The sequence below is a fragment of the Hoplias malabaricus genome, chromosome 5 (genome assembly GCF_029633855.1).
Source record: "Hoplias malabaricus isolate fHopMal1 chromosome 5, fHopMal1.hap1, whole genome shotgun sequence".
Classification (NCBI taxonomy): Eukaryota; Metazoa; Chordata; class Actinopteri; order Characiformes; family Erythrinidae; genus Hoplias; species Hoplias malabaricus.
The window spans coordinates 23,507,712-23,526,108 of NC_089804.1; the positions used below are offsets into that span (position 1 = coordinate 23,507,712).

The 18,397-nt window shown below is 39.6% G+C and overlaps 1 protein-coding gene across 1 annotated transcript in view; it reads right to left on the reverse strand.

Annotated features, from left to right (window-relative positions):
* Window positions 1-18,184, reverse strand: part of LOC136696034 (nck-associated protein 5-like) — a 64,211-nt gene extending 46,027 nt beyond the window's left edge. The window contains exons 1-2 of the mRNA XM_066670113.1: window positions 18,116-18,184; window positions 13,197-13,423 (exon numbers count right to left, since the gene is read on the reverse strand). The gene's annotated coding sequence lies outside the window, so the exon portion shown is untranslated. The remainder of the gene's footprint in view (window positions 1-13,196; window positions 13,424-18,115) is intronic.
* Between the last annotated feature and the right edge of the window lie 213 nt (window positions 18,185-18,397).

Below are 18,397 nucleotides of genomic sequence, written 5' to 3' on the forward strand. Positions count from 1 at the left end.
ACAACACTAACTTCTGTAGATATTGCAATGAATTCTGTCAAAAGTATGTGACTCCAGAATTCACTTCAAAATAAAACATGTTTTCTTTCAAGAAACCAATGCAGTAAAGTAAGATATGTACATACAGTTATTGACGCAAAAGATGCAAAATTATAAAATGAAAGGGATTCTCTGGAGCAGCTGCCCATGAGCCTAAATTTAATGCCAAGAGTTCACCAGAATAAAGGCCCTCAGCAATAAACAGTGGCACCATGTTCTCTGGAGTGATGGCGCTCCTCCCTATACATTACACCAGAAGTAATCATACCACATCAGCACCTGACCTCACTGAAACTTGTGTGGCTGAACGCCACCAAATCATCATAGAAATGTTTAGTGTGAAGCCTTCCCAGAAGAGAACTGGGCCCTTTAAGAGGAAATCACTTCCGAAGTCACATTAATTTTCTTGACACTGTTTCTCTGTGAACCCACCACACCCCACCCCACGCACACACCACTCAAGGGAGAAGAGGAGGCTAATCCTGTTACGTTCTGTCACACACAAACACACACACTCACACACACACACTACAGCAGCAGTGAGTAGCATCTGTTTCTCGAGGGAGTAATTCCTCCTTAAAAAAGAAAAGCCTCTCCTCGTTCTCCACATCTCTCTCTATTTTATATCTTCCACCCCCTCTCTCTCCAGAACAGGTGCTCAAACAGACACAACACACACTCCTAAAGACTCATTAGGAAACAACACACACAGCCTATATTTGATAAAGTAATACAAATAAAATGTTTAATCATTTATTTAACTATACAAGTTTCATTCACTCATTCATTTTGTTTAAGCACTTTATCCTGGTCATGATCACAGATCACCAAGTCCAAGTCCATCACATGGCATCACACACACACACACACAGTGAGACAGACGGACAGATACACACAAACTATGGCACTTTTGAATAGTCAGTCCACCTACCGACATGTTTGGGATTGTGAGAGACAAACCGGAGCACCCAGAGGAAACCCACATAGATACAGGGAGAACACACCACACTCCTCACAGACAGTCACCCAAAGGAAACCCACACAGACACAGGGAGAACACACCACACTCCTCACAGACAGTCACCCGGAGGAAACCCACACAGACACAGAGAGAACACACCACACTCCTCACAGACAGTCACCCGGAGGAAACCCACGCGGACACAGAGAGAACACACCACACTCCTCACAGACAATGACCTATGGGGGATTTGAACCCACAAATCCCAGGACCCTGTAGTTGTGTGACATTTTGCTCTATACACAATATTAATAAAAATAATAAACCCAATATAAAAGTCATTTGTATATTGTCTTGTTTTTCTGTGTAGTTAGCATCATCTAAAATCTTCTACTGTATGTATATCATGTGGAGCACTTTTTAAATGGGACCCATAACAGTAATGCAAGACCCTTATGTCTCCCCCCAAAACTGTCCACATGAAATAAACAGCACTGAAACTTTTATCTTCAAAAGACAGAGAGGATCAAGCTCCAACTCAGATCTGAACACATCCACTGCTGTTTACGTCCATCCCTACACTGTGAGGACAACTCAACACCATGGGAATGAAAAGATGTGGAGCTGGACGCAAAAACCCTACCAAGAGAAAAGGAAACACACAAAAGAAGGACAGAAGAAGCTGCTAACCGCCCCAAAAGGCAACCAACTTCTGAGAGTGAAGTTTGAAGGCGTGGCTGCAGTGTTGTTTGAGAAACTTAACATGAATCTGCTTGGAAAAAGACTAAAAATATACAGTCAGTATTTGAAAATTGTTTTAACTGGGATTTAAATAATAAAGGTTCTGTAAATTAAAGAGTCCAATTAAGGCATGATTATGGAAAGCTTATGGTAAAAAAAAGAAAGAAAATACAAGAAAAGAATGAAGAAAGACAGAAAAAGAAAGAGGAAACAGACAAAGGAGATGATGTGTAAATCTGAAATATGTAAAGACTTCAGGAAACAGATGGAGCGAGAGAGCCAAAGAAACGAGTGTGTGTATATAAATATAGCTCCGAGACACTGAGTCAGTAGATGAACAGATGACAGGAGAAAAGAGGAATAGACTCATACGGATAGAGAGCGAGAGAGGAAGAACGCATGGGAAAAGGGGAGAGAGAATGTGTGTGTGTAACAGAGAGAGAGAGAGAGAGAGCGAGAGAGAGAGAGTTGGGGGATGTGAGGGATTTTGATTTAATCCTTTTCAATGTAATCAAACAGAATTCAACCCCTGGGTTTTATTTTTTTTAAAAGCCCCTCACTAAGAACACCCTTCCCTCGTCCTACATTCCCCCACATACACCCTCCACGCACATACACCCCGCCTCCATCTTGCAAAAAGACCCAGTTCAGCTTCCATCACAGTCAAAAAATGAGAAAAACTGCCTTCAGATCTACTGCAGCTCCAGAGGCCCACAGAGACAGAGGCACTACTTACTGAACAAAGACTCAAACTTGACTCTGACACAAGATTAGAGACTTGAGACTCAACTCAGACTCTGTTCAAATGAACTCATCTTAGACTCCATTCTCAGTAACTCGTGACTTGATTGTGACTCCAGATTTGACTCTGATTCACTTCCTAGTGACTCTTGAGGTGACTTGGACTCATCTTCGACTTGATTGGAATTGTCCATTTTAGAAACAGCTTCAGTTTGGTTTGACTGTGGAAGTCTTCGCAAACATGAGGAACCGACAAATTTATCAACTGAGGAAAAAAAACCTGGGGAATTTTTAAAAATAATAAAAAGAAAATACGATAATTCCAGTATCTGGAATCCCCTTATGACAAAAGTATGACACAGCATTAATCTGCCTTTTATTCCAAATAAAATCACCATCAAACACATGACCACAGCAAATCATGGCCGTCTGAATCCGGTGCTGAGGTATAGAGCCTTCCTTTAATAAACCAAAGAAATACAGATCCAGAAAACACTAATGCATCACATCTATTGATGGACCTCCATTCCTAAAGTTCAACAGAAATCAATTCAAACATTTCCAGGAATAAACCACTTTAAACGCTGGTGCCTCACCCCCTTCACCTCGTGTGATATTGATTTTCCATTAGGATCCATTACAGTCACAGGACTTCACATCTTTGTTGCTCCACAATTTCACACAACCTTGTATCACTGTTTTAGTGAACCTCCTTATGAGTAAAGCTCATAAGCTAAACATGTATAAAAAATAATAATAATAAAGAGTTCAACTGAACCAGTGATGTTTTAAACAATAAAAACACTTTTTATACAGTAATAAACAAATGTCAAACATTACATTTCTACATGTATTTTTTATATTAAAGGAACACTAGGTAATATTTAATCTTAAAATTACAGCTTCAAAATCATTATGATGTTCCACTTGCCTGTAATATGGAAAACCCCCACCCACCCCCACCCCCCACCACCACCACTTGATTTTAGGACAGTGTTTTAAAAATTAATTACACTCTGCAACAAAAATACTAAATCTTACCTAGTGCTACTTTAACATGTTTATATTTCAAGTTTAAGTTGAATATTAAGGTGAAAGTAACTGAACATATTTATGTCTCTGTTTGTTTTATTATTATTGTGATTATTATTATTATTATTATTATTATTATATAAATTTAGGACGGTTTTTCGGGTTGTGTGAACCAGAAGAAAGGGTTTAAACGGCTGAGAAATTAACCATATGACTTTACTTAAAGGTTCATTCATTCATTTATTCATTATCTGTAACCCTTATCCAGTTCGGGGTTGCGGTGGGTCAAGAGCCTACCCGGAATCACTGTGCGCAAGGCGGGAATACACCCTGAGGGGGCGCCAGTCCTGCACAGGGCAACACACACACTCACACATTCATTCACACACTCACACCTACAGACACTTTTGAGTTGCCAATCCATCTACCAACATGTGTTTTTTGGACTGTGGGAGGAAACCGGCGCACCCGGAGGAAACCCACGCAGACACAGGGAGAACACACCACACTGCTCACAGACAGTCACCCAGAGGAAACCCACACAGACACAGGGAGAACACACCACAATCCTCACAGACAGTCACCCGGAGCGGGAATCCAGGTCCCTGGAGCTGTGTGACTGCGACACTACCTGCTGCGCCACCGTACTTAAAGGTTACGAATGTTTTTTGCTCTCCTCAGCTGCAAAAACAATCAGCATTTAAAGTATTACAATATTAGCTCTTGAGCTTCCCTTTAAAGTAATAACATAAAAAATACAGTTTAGCTTCAGACACAGCTCAACAACTCCATCTCTAGTGACTCCAGCTTCATTTCAAATTCCCACTGACTACTGAGGATCCGGAATTGATTCTCAGTGACTCCTGACTTGATTCCTACTTGTTTTTCATAAATCCTGGCTCACCTTGTCCTTGATTCTCAGTAACTCGTGACATGAGACTTGACTCTAATTCGCCTCCTAGTATCTCTTGCATTGACTCAAACCTGATTCCCAGTGACTTTTAACTTGACAAAGTTCCCAGTGATCTGTGACTCGACTCAGAATTCTTTTTGTTATGAGAGCCTGAAGATACTAAAAATGCAGACTCTCTCTCTCTCTCTTATTTATCTGCTTCAAAACGGTACTGTATTACCACCACAGTCAGGAAAATCTAAACCTTCATTTGAGTCAATGATTAGAACGCTTAAATCAATGACAGATCTTTTTTTCCCATCCCCCTCAAGTCTTTCCACCTTCATGTGAAGCTCAGAGCATGAACATTCTCATCTTTAATGTGGTCAAACTTCTCACAGAGCCTTAAAATCCAACCCGAGTCCTTCAAAAATATCTTGACCAAAAGAAATATCCTCCTCAATTTATCTTCGGGGGATCAGTCTGTCCTTATAATTACAGAAAAGCTTCAGAGGCACTTTATAAAGAAGGAGAACAGCGGACAGAGCGTATCCTACCACCGAAAAGTCTGTGAATGTATCTAGATATAAAATAAAAGCCAAAAATACTTGTAAATTAACTGGGCATTAATATCTTAACATTATGAAAAAAGAAAATAAAAGTCCTCTTTAGAGACTTTTTTGTTAATAGACCATTTCCAATTTCCCCTGCAGATTCCCCTCCACCTGGAATGAGTTTTCAGCCAGAAATCCTCCTCAAAATATTCAGACAGCTGCAGTGTGTGTTCAGAACCATTTACTGTAATAACTTCCAGTGAGGAGCTTTTAGAGGACGTCTGGTTCCATTCACACCAGCGTCAATGGTTCTGATTCCAGAAATGTCTCTAGAACCAAAACACACCCCATTGGTTTGTTTACATCTCACACACACTGAAATATGGGGGGATTTGGGTGGAATTCCCCTTTAAAAGAGAAGACAATGCCAACAGTTTAAAGCTCTACAGGGACACTGTCAGGTTTACAGTTCCCTGTTCAGACACGAAACACTAAAACATACACAATTCATTCCTGTGCAGTGGAGTAATACGATCAGCACACACACGCACACACATAAACACACAAACACACATGTGCCTACACTGACACACTTACAAATTCCAGCCTTCTGTAGCCAAAACAAAACCCACGTAAAATTTACAGCTGAATTAACCACGCTTGTGCAATAATCCATGAAAGCATTTTCAAAATCACAGAACAATGTTTCATATGCGTCCACATTATAAATTCATACATAACAGCTCATGCATTTTTAATCGCTTCACACAAACACAAGTGGCATATATAATAAAGTATCCCTCTCGGCATGAACGTTTTTTCTGGGATTTTTACACACTTTTTCCTGCCATTTTTACTATGAGACATGTAACCATTATCATGCTGCTGCTAACACAACGCCATTGGCCCTCTACTCCCTCAGAGGAGAACACAACTGCCCAGATCTGTTACAACAGCTCAGTACACTTGGAGGAGAACACTACATGCTATTTCTGTTACATCAGCTCAACACGCTTGCAGGAGGACTCTTAACTCTGCATTCTGTTACATCAGCTCTTCATGATTAGAGATCAATAAATACCCAGTTCCATTACACCAGCTGTGTACGCTTGGAGGAGACCATCTCCCAGGAGACACCTATGTTGTCTAACATCGTTAGAGTGTTTGGGGAGCTGGAGGGCCACCCTATACCAAGAGGAACAACAAATAAGTAGGATTACTTCAATTCCTGATTACAGACGACTAGAAATGTGCAAGACATCTCAGCACTAGGTTGTGGAGCAGTGGAGCTGTGTTCTTCGGGATGTGTCGGAGTGCTGTTTGTGATCCAGATCGAATTCATTAGTTCCTGAACTCACGCATGGCTGAAATCCTCACAGAACATTAGACAGTTACGTCCCTATACGTGTTCATAAACAAATAAAAAACATATCCTACCTTGTTAGAGCTTGCTTTTGCATCCAATATAATGAAGATGATGAACAAATACAAATCCAAACAAAGCAAAACAAGAAATAAATATGCAAAAAAAAAGTGCAAAAAAGTGCAATGTCACTCCATTAAAATTAGCAGTTCTGGGTCCAGCAGCTTTAAGAAACTGTCCATCATGTGCCTCAGAAACAGAGTTGAGTAATGAATGGAGGCTGCACTGTGTGCAAGCCTTTACTGATCAAAACCAGTCCGACCAAAACAGACCTGTTTATTTATCTATTTTTATCAGCTATTTATTTTATCTCTGATTGAAATCCAGAGCAGGAGGGAAGCGTTCGCAAGACTGCAGCGGTTCCATTGTTCCTCAGGCGAGAGAGAGAGAGAGAGAGAGAGAGAGAGAGAGAGAGAGAGAGAGAGAGAGAAACAGTGAGTGAGTGAGTGAGGGTGAGACAGCGAGAGAGTAGGGAGATAAAGAGAAAGAGAAATAGAAAAGGTGAGAGGGAGAGAGGAACAGACAAAAATATTTAAAATATTAAAAAGGAGAAGAATGTGTGTGAGAGAGAAAGAGGGAGAAATAGGAGAGTGTTTCTGAAAGTGTGAAGAGACACAGAAGGAGTGAGTGAGTGAGTGAGTGAGTGAGTGAGAGCGTAAAAGCAGAATGGGGGTCAGACTCTCTCGCCTGCTCCAGCAGCTGTGGTCGAGCCCCCTCTCGCTCCACCTCCTCTTCCCTCACTCACTGCTTCGGATTAACTCTTTAAATGCTGAACAGAGCTGAAACTATTAAACCTTATAGCACTTTATTTACTCCCCAGACCCACGAGTAAATCACAGTGTTTGAATATTAAGATACTCTATTATAATACACTATAAATAGCAGCTAATGACTGTTAAATATCGAAAATATATAATACTCAACGCATACTAAGGCTTTTGCGCACAAGCAATTCAGAATCATTATTAATTACAAAGTCATTTTACAAATATACATTTTATTACAAATTTGTGATTGATATTTATGATGTAGGAAGTATACAGCACACAAAGGGCAGGGAAAATAACAGCGTCAACAAAAGTGTGAGGAGAGACTGGAGCAAGGGGAAGTATGGGGGTGGGTGCATCAGGAATGACATCACAAAGTATCCGACGGCCTTGACTTTCCTTTTCTGTGTTCACGGGGAAATGTGGTGTAATTCTGCTCTAAGAGGATTTCCATTCAGTAAAAGCGGGAAAAATTAAGCTGGGGAATTAATATTAAAATACAAATTAAAACACTCTCCCAGACAGTGACCTCTACCCCCTTTAATGAACAGAGAACTGGAGCAGCCATAAAGCAGATCAATAATGGAAATGTAGAGAAAATGAGAAAGAGAGGGAAAAGAAAAGAAGGGAGGGAATAACCAGACGAAAGGGAACAAGATTAACCTCGGCTCGTTTGTCCTCGTGCTCTAATTTTGTAATCCTGTGGAAAAAAAGGATATTGTTGCTATTCTAAAGGAAAAATATACACCATAATCTGGTCAGTGGATCTGTCCGGATATTTACGGCACTGTTTACCCAGCATGCCACAGGGGACTCTGGGAATTAGGCTACGATTCCCTTCGAGAGTTTATTCTCTGTGGCAACCACACAAGCTGGACAAGCGGGTTTTTGAAACATAGCACAGATTTAAATGGAAATAAAAACAGGAATATTTTCCTAAACAAAATGAAATAATACACTGTAAAATCATGATATAGAAGACATTGATAAAAAGTGTTTATGAGATTAAAACTGATGCAAAAATAATAAATAATTTGCATTGTTTGATTAACAGCATTTATTTCCGTTTGATTTTATTTTGATTCGAATAAAACAGATAAATGACATTTTTTCAAATGTACTATTGATTTTAAAGAGATCAAAAAGAACAAATTTTCAAACAGCAATTATGTTATAATCACAGTCCAAACTGGTTACACCACATTGTTTCTGACGATTTTGTCTAAAAGCGTATTTTTCTAAACAAACTCCTGGTGGAGAGATGTATTTTATCTTCATCGTTCTTCAAATAAAACCCTGTAGACAGCTGGAGGTCACCGCTGGTTGTGGAGGAAATTAAGTGCTGGACTTTTATTGAAGTCTTGGAGAGGCCTGTTTCTATTCAACATTGGAGAGACATTTGACTCCACAAGATTGTCTACAATCAACCACTGCACCGAAACACTCCATCACTGTGTTTACGTCTCAGACACTGAATAATGGAGGGATGTCTATAGCTAACCTTCAAGTCAAACATTAAGGGGTTAAACCAGCTTCATCTTCACATTTGAAACAAATCTCAGCAGCTACCGCTCCTCAAACATCAGCCTGAAATAACAAGACAAACTCAAAAATCACTGATACCACAACCATCTGAATTAAATAAACAGGTTTCACTCGAGCTCAAGGCCAAAAAACACATCCTGCTCCATTTCCACTCACAGATAATCAGCAGGGTGTGAAACACAGGTTTCCATATTCACACACCATCAGAGAGGGCTCTGCAACAACAACAACAACTAGCCCTTTACTTCATGGATTACATTGTTAATCTGCGAAATAATCCAAATTAACTTCTACTTTATTTATTTGTCTGAATAGGAGAATATAATCTGTGTGACATAAAGTACAGCACAAGTCAAACTGGCACCCATTTGCAGTCTTTAGCTATGTATCCTCAGGGGGCAGTTTATAATGAAGCAATCTGAAATATAATGAAACTTCTCAGTGCATCCAGACAGCACTAACATCGCGTTCTAGTGTATTATATTGTCTACAAACTCAAACAAATGGATCCCCCTCTGTTTACAACATGACGAATGGGTAAAAACTGGCTCTTACATTTTATTTTTAACTCTTCATAGAGATTGTTTAATTTTTAATAATTAGAAGCTAAACATTATTAGTAATTTAGGAATTATTTAAAATGTATTTGGAAATTGATATTTAATTTAACTGGTAGATTTATTATAATAACACACCCTCCATTCTAATGGGGGTAGACTTAGTGCCAGTTGATACCCTGTGGGTTTACACAGATGATCAGCATCAGACCATATTTCACATATGAAAAGGAAGTGCAAACACACACACACACAGAGAAAGAGAGAGAGAGAGAGAGAGATATAGAGAAAATAAGAGAGAGATAGATAATGAAAGAGAATGAGAGAGATAGATAATGAGAGAGAGAGAGAGAGGGAGAGAGAGAGGTAATGAGAAAGAGAGAGAGAAAAAGAGAAAGAGAGAAAAAGAGAAAGAGGGAGAGAAAAAAGAGAAAGAGAGAGAGAGAGAGAGAGAGAGAGAGAGAGAGAGAGAGAGGCTCAGCAGGTTTGTTCCGTGATGCTTTAGGGGTCAGTGATTTATGTTAGTCATTTCCTGCTTTTACATCTTATTTAGGACATGATCCAGTCAGACCCCTTCACACACACACACACACACACACACACATTTGACGTGTTATTCTGTAATTTCCTGCATCTAGTCTCCCTCAACAGAGACCTCAGACAAAATCAATGATGGCTTTAGAGAGACCTCAATTAAGAGAAGCACCTCTAAACACACACACACACAACCATCCGGAAACATTAGTGATAGAAATGTGAAAACCTGGCCTTAGGCACGCTCTCCACCTCTGTGCCACATCACTGTACCCGTCTCCTGTCAAGGCTTTACAGTAGGTGCTGAACCATAGTGAGGTCAGTTACTCATAATCTGGATCACAAATGCCAACACATCCCAGAAGTATTCTAGAAAACACACTTCTACTGCTCCACAGCCCAGTAGCAGGCTCTTGGCATTGAGCACCATGGGCCTGGGGTCATGTGCAGTTTAAAGCAGCTGAACTCAATTCTAATGAATTCATTAGAAGGGGTGTCTAATTACTTTTGGACATACAGTGCGAAAGAAATCTAAAAATACATGTGAAGTTTTGAAACTCGACTCAAAACTACACTCGGCTGTTGGGGAGGAAGGAGGCAGGAAAGCAAGAGGGGGAAGGGGGAGGGCTGAGTCTAAATCTAAATCTGTGCCTAAGGAGAAAATGTAAATAAATGGGGAGGAAAAAAAAAAAAAAACAGGAGCAGACAGACTGTAGTAGGACACAGATCAAAGAGAACAGAGTCTGAGGGGGGTGGGCCGTCTGGGGGGCATTGAATGTGAGTGTGTGTGTGTGAGTGTGTGTTCGTATCTTGTTTTGCTGTCCCTGTGGGGAACCTCATGAACGGGACCTCACAGCTGCAGATCGTGTTTAAGATTATGTTCCAGTTTACATTTACATTGGTGTCAACCCGTATGTTGTACCTGTATATGACTTCTCTACTGATTTTTTATCTGAATCTCATGCGTGAGTATTTTTAGTTTCTGAGTGAGAATAAGAGAATATGATCACTTCCAAAAAAAAAAAAAAGCTCAATTTTCACATTTTTATTTGAACATAGCAGCTGTCCTTTATATTTTGTGAAACTTATATTGTGATATTTTATTTTTTTACAGGAAGGACATCACAGTAAAGAAACTAAAGTTATTTTATGTGGCGTGGTGTGTTCTCCCTGTGTCTGCGTGTGTTTCCTCCGGGTGACTGTCTGTGAGGAGTGTGGTGTGTTCTCCCTGTGTCTGCGTGGGTTTCCTCCGGGTGCTCCGGTTTCCTCCCACAGTCCAAAAACACACGTTGGTAGGTGGATTGGCTACTCAAAAGTGTCCGTAGGTGTGAGTGTGTGAGTGAATGTGTGTGTGTTGCCCTGTAAGGGACTGGCGCCCCCTCCAGGGTGTATTCCTGCCTTGTGCCCAATGATTCCAGGAAGGCTCTGGACCCACCGCGACCCTGAACAGGATAAGCGGTTATAGATACTGAATGAACGAATGAATGAATGAATCCCCTCTTAAAGGGAACATGTTCTACCCCTCTTTCACGAGTGCAGTCTGTGACCTGCTTCAGTCAAAACACCACAATACTCAAACACCACAGCAACCCTGTGTCTAAACAGCCCTGTCCAGAATGTCTGGTTTCAGCGCCTGTTCCTATAAATGAAAATGAGTGTCTCGCTGTTCACCCCGACCCAAGCACACAGCGGTGAGGAGTGAGGAGCAGAAACGTTTTTTTTTTTTATATAGTTTTTTCGCTTGTTTCTCTTTTCTCAAGTTTACTCAGTGCTCTCCGCAATTTTGTCTGTTTTGCTCTGTTTATTTGCCTTTGCACTCTCAGATAAACCTGGATCCAACATTGTGATTAGAGAGATTTAGATGAGAGGCGGGACAATCCTAAAGTATAGGCACCCTATGTAAGCAGCAGCACAATCTCATAAGAGCTCATTTTATACCTTCTTTACTGTCTTATGCAGCCCACAGAATACTGACTGGGTGGTCTTGTTTCACAGTGTGTGGGTTAGTTGGCTCCAGATCCCCAACCTAATGTGCACATGCACTGAAGTAGTGATTTTTGAATAATATGTCCCTCCCCTTTAAATAAGAGCAGATTTAAGGTGAAGAAGAAGGTGTTTTTTTCAGAACACTAACCCTTTAAAGCAATAATCAAATAAAATATCTGTAGGATATTTTAATGCATAAATATTTGGTGAGAAGTGAAAATCTCCTCGAAATCAGGAGGGAGTTTACAGCAGGCAAAGAGAAAGGTGTAATTCATGATGAAGCAGAATCTCAGCGATGTCCGGCTGGAATTCCCAGCTGTTTTGGGACATGTGTTTGTGAGGGGGTCGTGCACTTGGCGTTTGGACAAATTTCTCCCTGTAGACACAGCTAGGGGCTCAGTTTACACTCAGGTCTCAAACCAGGAGTGTGTTGTGTCTAGCCTTCTCCTCGACACGGTCCGACTGATTCTAAAGAGAGAACTCAGTCGACTGAGATACTACATGAAGAAAAACACACAGAGACAAATGGCTCGGCAGATGGTCCGCAGTTTAAACGAACTGAAAAACATTAGTGAGGGTCAAGGACCCTGATTTTTTTTTATATTCTTTATTTATTCAGATCAATATCAAAGAACACCTCATTTCCTTTGTAGTCAATTAAGACTGCATTCATGTTTATGCAAATAAGGCACATTTGTTTTTCTTAAGTTGAAATGTGGCTCATTAAAAGACCCTTACGTTCAAAAAACAGTTGATTAAAGGGTTAACTCCTACTGAATGGCATTATTATGATTATAGAAGATGGTAGCTATGCCAAATGTGCATCATTTCCAAATGGAACATAAGACGTTTGCCGCAGTAAACATCTCTACTCTTCTGAGAAATATTTACACTACATATTGGAACATTGCTGTGGTGATTTGACTGCATTCGTCCTTATATATGTTACTCATCCCACAGTTATTGGATGGAGCTCCAATATGCCAAAGCTTAGGGCTGGGATTTACACCCCTCTAGAGGACTCTTAGCATTGAGCTTGGTGAGATTATGCTCATGTGCAGCCGCTCTGTATTTTTTATAGAGATCATACACAACTGCATATAGGTGTCCACACCCTAAACTAACTGAATTCACTCAGTATTTGAGATATCCATAAACACATGGGGAAGGCCACTTATACACTTTTGGACTTTTAATGTGCCCTAACACCTACGATCCAACCAAATGTCTCAGAATTCACTTCCCCGGTGCCCTGAAACATTAACGTTACTGACTCCCAGCTCACATTCCTATTAAATTCTTTATTTTGCCATTTGATAAAGACCAGAGGGATCACAAGCTTGAGGTTAACAAAAACATGTATATAGCAGGAATTTAAATGACAGTAAACCCTCGGGCAGAGAATAAAGATGCAGATGACTCACCTGTGTGTCTTTCCAGGTGCTTACGATGCCCTGAGGCCGGTTTGTGTGGAGAACTGAAGTTTGTGTGGATTTAGTTGAAAACTATTAACTCCAGAGGAGGATTCCATGCTTTAGTTGAGATCCCTGAAGTCAATGAGGAGAAAGATCAGCATGGAAACCCCTCATTGCTGTGTTTATTGGGAAACCACATACTGAGAGATGGTGAGGAGGGCTCTGTATACAGATACCTGCAGAAAAATCAAGAGAAAATGAGTTAAGTACATTTCAAACTTGAGGTAAACCAAGGAGACACATTTGTCTGTCTCTTCATATATTTAATTTCTGTTTAGAATAATGCATTAAGTCATTCATTCAATGGGGACAGCTGTAAACTGAGGGCTTGGGCTGAACAGAGGAGGATTTAACAAAAAAATTAAATAAACTAAAGATCAGAAAGAAGTAAACAACAAAAGGAAAATAAGTAGAAATATTCATTAAAATATAAAAGTGCCCATAACAGCTGTTCAAGATCTGGCCTCACACCAAAACTACTTATAAGATGTTGGATGCTGTGGAGCAAATTACTCATTCTCCATCTCTCTCTCTCTCTCTCTCATTCTCTCACTCATTTTCTCTCTCTTTCATTCACTTTCTCTCTCTCATTCTCCCTCTCTCTCGTTCTCTCTCACTCATTCTCCCTCTCTCTCATTCTCTCTCTCTTTCTCCCTCTCTCTCATTCTCTTTCTCATTTTCTCTCTCATTCTCCCTCTCTCTCTTTCATTCTCTTTCTCTCTCTCTCTTTCATTCTCCCTCTCTCTCATTCTCTTTCTTATTCTCTCTCTTTCATTCTCTTTCTCTCATTCTCTTTCTCATTCTCTCTCTATCTCTCTCTTTCATTCTCTTTTTCATTCTCTCTCTATCTCTCTCTTTCATTCTCTTTCTCTCTCTCTCTCTCTCTCATTCTCTTTCTCTCTCTCTCTCTCTCTCATTCTCTTTCTCTCTCTCTCTCTCTCTCTCATTCTCTTTCTCATCCCCCCCCCCCCAGTCAGGTTTCTCAGTTTCTGACCTATATTACCACAGCCTCAAGAGAATGGAGACCGGAGTCAAGTTGTTTTACTAAATCAAGGTTTAATAAATCAATGCATTTCCTTTGAGACCTTGGGTAAAAATGTAAAACCATATGCTCTTTGCACATCCATCAAATCTCACAGATGTGCATTTTTCCTCAAAACACATCTGTATCATCATGCTTCAGAGGACCACCCAGGTGGTGATGGAGCACCTTCTTCTCACTACTGCAAGACCACAAGGAATATGTCTCCGAAATTTGGATTTATAACTATTCACTCATTCATGCGTCTGTAAGCACTTATCCAGTTCAGGGTCGCGGTGGGTCCAGAGCCTACCCGGAATCATTGGGCTCAAGGCAGGAACACACCCTGGAGGGGGCGCCAGTCCTTTACAGGGCAACACACACACCGTTTTTTTTTGTTTGTTTGTTTTTTCTCAAATGAGTGCAAGCTTATTTAAATATTGCTCAGCCAATAAGCTTTTAAAGCCAATGCTGTAAATTACATATTCATTAAGTGAACCATTTTATCCCTAATTTAGCCAATTTTAACAGAAAGATAGATATAGAAAGTGAAAGATAAAACAGAAGCAATGTAAAGACTAAGATCATGGTCCAAAAAATTGAGTGAGTGATGAGTAAAGAGACAGAGAGAAGCCAGGGAGAGGGAGAGAAAGAAATAAAGAGAGAGAGAGAGAGATAAGAGGAAAGAAAGAGGAAGAGAGACAGCTGTGCACATCTGCCTGTCAGACGCAGCTACTATGTGTTGTCATCACTCCAACGGCCTTTAATCTGGGGCATGAGCATGCGCACATATACACACCGTACATATCTAATGTAACTGAACAGACATCATATATATGTGTGTGTGTGTGTGTGTGTGTGTGTGTAAGTAAGTATTAACATATATACAAGGAAACAAAAAACACACAAACGCAGGCATATGCACAAGCACATACACACACGTGTTATTACACATGAACAGACTTCAACACTGTGTGTTTAGCACCTGTGTTTCTGCAAAAAGTCAGCACTCTGTTCATTCTAACTTCTCAGACGACAAAAATAACTGGGAGAATTCAGGGAATGTTGGGATTTTGTGAAGTGTCCTTTGTGGATCCACTGACAACAACAGAATATTCAGTTCGCCACTGACTCAGCCCCAGTTCTCATCATATCTCTGTGCCTCTCACCACACATCTGTATATAATAATGTACATTATGTGAGTGGTTGATGTGCTGGATTACGGTTGGAGAGAGATGGTGTGAGGGTGTGATGGTGATGGTGATGGTGACAGTGCTGGTGCTGCTGGTGGTTTCTGCAGTGAGTGCAGGCTGTTTGTCTTTATCCTGGTGATGATAAGCCTCTTATAAAAGAGCTCAGTGATTAACATGAGCCATCTCTGAGGAATGACCCCCTTTTCATTAAACAAACACACACACTCACATCATAAATGTGGCCAATGAGTGCACATCATATATCACTGCCATCAACAACACTTTGTATTTCCAGAAATGACACATCCATTAAACCTCCAGACTTTAAAACAGTATTTAAACCAAATCTCTCCTGGTGTTTTCACAAGGAGTCGTAAGGTTGTGTTACTATGATTTTTTTGACCCTATACATCAAAAGATGTTTGATCTCAGAGCAAATCCCTGCAGGAAAATATCAGTTCCATCAAATAGCACAAAAACACACACGTGATCATGAGGGTGTTTATCACGAAACAAGAAGATTCACACACTTCTCAGTCTAAACACTGACTTCAGAAATGCAGTTGCTTTTTCATTACCGCACCCCACCTGGGTCCCTGCGGTCCTTATATTACATTAAACCAATGGAAGACATCACTCTTTCAAAACGAGAGTGCGGAAAATAAGGAAATACTTAAAATATGATTAAGGATCATTCTTATGAAGATATTTCATGTTTAAACAAAGCCAACTTCATATACAATGAATAGAAATGCGTCAAACAAATTGGGACCCTCCTGAGCATCTGACCTCACTAATGTTTATGTGGCTGAATGCCATCGAGTCCTCACAGGAAAGGTCCTACATCTGGTGTAAAGCCATCCAAGAAGTGCAGAGACTTAAACTACAACAAATTTCCGGTAAATGCCCTTTTAGAAGCAGTATTGAACCGCAACAGTGAATATGATCTGATTCATTGCAACGAGTTACAAAAAAATAAATCAGAATCAACAGGAGAGAGATGATATTACACACTGTGTGATGAAAACGGTCTGAAAGCTCGTCCAACCATAAACCATATTCCATACAAACACAGGCTAAAAATAGCTTCTTTCATCCCTTCCCCCCAGACCCCCTTCTCATACGACTTATGTAAGAATCCATTTGGAAAAATAAGGACAAGAGAGGGAAGAAAAACATAGGGGCGCCTGATCTAAATCATATCAGTATCTGCATTTTGTTTACACCTCAAACCCTGACTGAATTATGGGGAGATTTTGAAAAAAATGGTGGAATTCCCCTTTGACCAAACACAAGGCACATTTACGGTCCTAGTGGAGAAAAACACACATAAATAAAATTAAATAACTAAATATAAAGCTTTTGCTTAAAGATGCACTGCTATTTTAAAGGCATTATATTAGGGATACTTAAAAACATTCATAATATATTGCTATAAATACAACAGAATAAAACAGAATAAAAACATTTTTTTGTGAATTCATTAACACTGACACACGCACACATTCAGCTTACAGCATCTTAGCCCCGCCCAGTCACACTGAAAGAGGATATAAGGAGGTCTCAATTGTGACTGCTTTATGATTGAGGGAAAAAACAGTGCAAATCCGGACAGAGCTTATTTGCATATCAGTTGTAGGCAGCTTGTAAACACTCCTGTGGAAATAAAATAAATAAATAAATAAATACTTACATGCTAAAATCACAGACATATAACGTAAATTCACAGTTTATTGGCTAAAGTTGACAGAATGGGTGAATAGATTTTAAAAATTTTTAAATTAAAAGATCTGTTAAAGCAAAGTTAAATTATTTATTTTCTTTTTGTTTTTCTTCTTCAATAAATATATTTTTTTATTAAAATTTGTTGAAATGCTTTTTTAATTTTAATTAAGAAACGTGGGCTAATTTGACCAGTGGTGCACAAACTGTTGCACACATCTGACACTTAAAGGCTTGGGATCTAATTTAATTTAATTTAATTTAATTTAAAGTATAAGGAGATTTGAAAATGTTCTTATATAATACACACCACATAAACGTTAGAAACATCATGAGAGGAATTTAAATACGAACAAATGAAGGTTTGTTGGGCCCTTTAAAATAAAATCATAAATATTAGAGGTGATAGTGGCCTCGTTGCTGTAAAAATGAACTATGATAGTTGATTTCTTTATAATAACAACAATAATAACATACCTACATACTTAAACACTATTTGCACAATGTTGAAAAAATAATAAGAACCAGATTTTAGGATTAGGATTCAGCTTCTTGTTGTAATTTTCTATTCCACCTTAAATGTTGCTGCAGTTCAGCGCCTGGTACGAATTTTTTACACGACCTTAAATAGGTACCGCATTTACAGGGCAACTGCTGCAGAGAATTGTCAGTTCCACCTTAAATGGTGCAGCAGTTCAGTTCAGTACTGCACCATTTAAGGTGGACCTAATAATTTCAAAATGAAGCCAGGCTCAGCATTTCAATTAAGGCCTAGTCATTCTTTAAAGCCTGTACGACTGTAAATAGACAATTATTGACCACAGTCCTGTTTTCTTTTATAGGCATTCCAAAACAGCTATAAATAGCAACACAAATCATAAATAATAGCCACCTGAGCAACTGCAGCATCACAAAAACAAGCTGCACTCACCTCATGAGGCAGGGACCGAGCTGTAAATCCTCAAAATAAATCACGTAAGAGCACAAATAAGCTAAAAACTGGAGATGATAGAAGCGCAGCGTCTCTGAGCTGAGTGCATTTAATTCAGAGCCTCAGCGAAGAAAGGCTGCACGTTTGGGGAGGTGTGACGTCACAGCGGACAAGAAGCAGCTGCAAAAAAAAAAAAAAAAAAAAAAAAAATCCAGCAGCATCACCATCATGAGCATCATTAGACTAAAAGTATATATAATTCATATATAGTACATTATAATT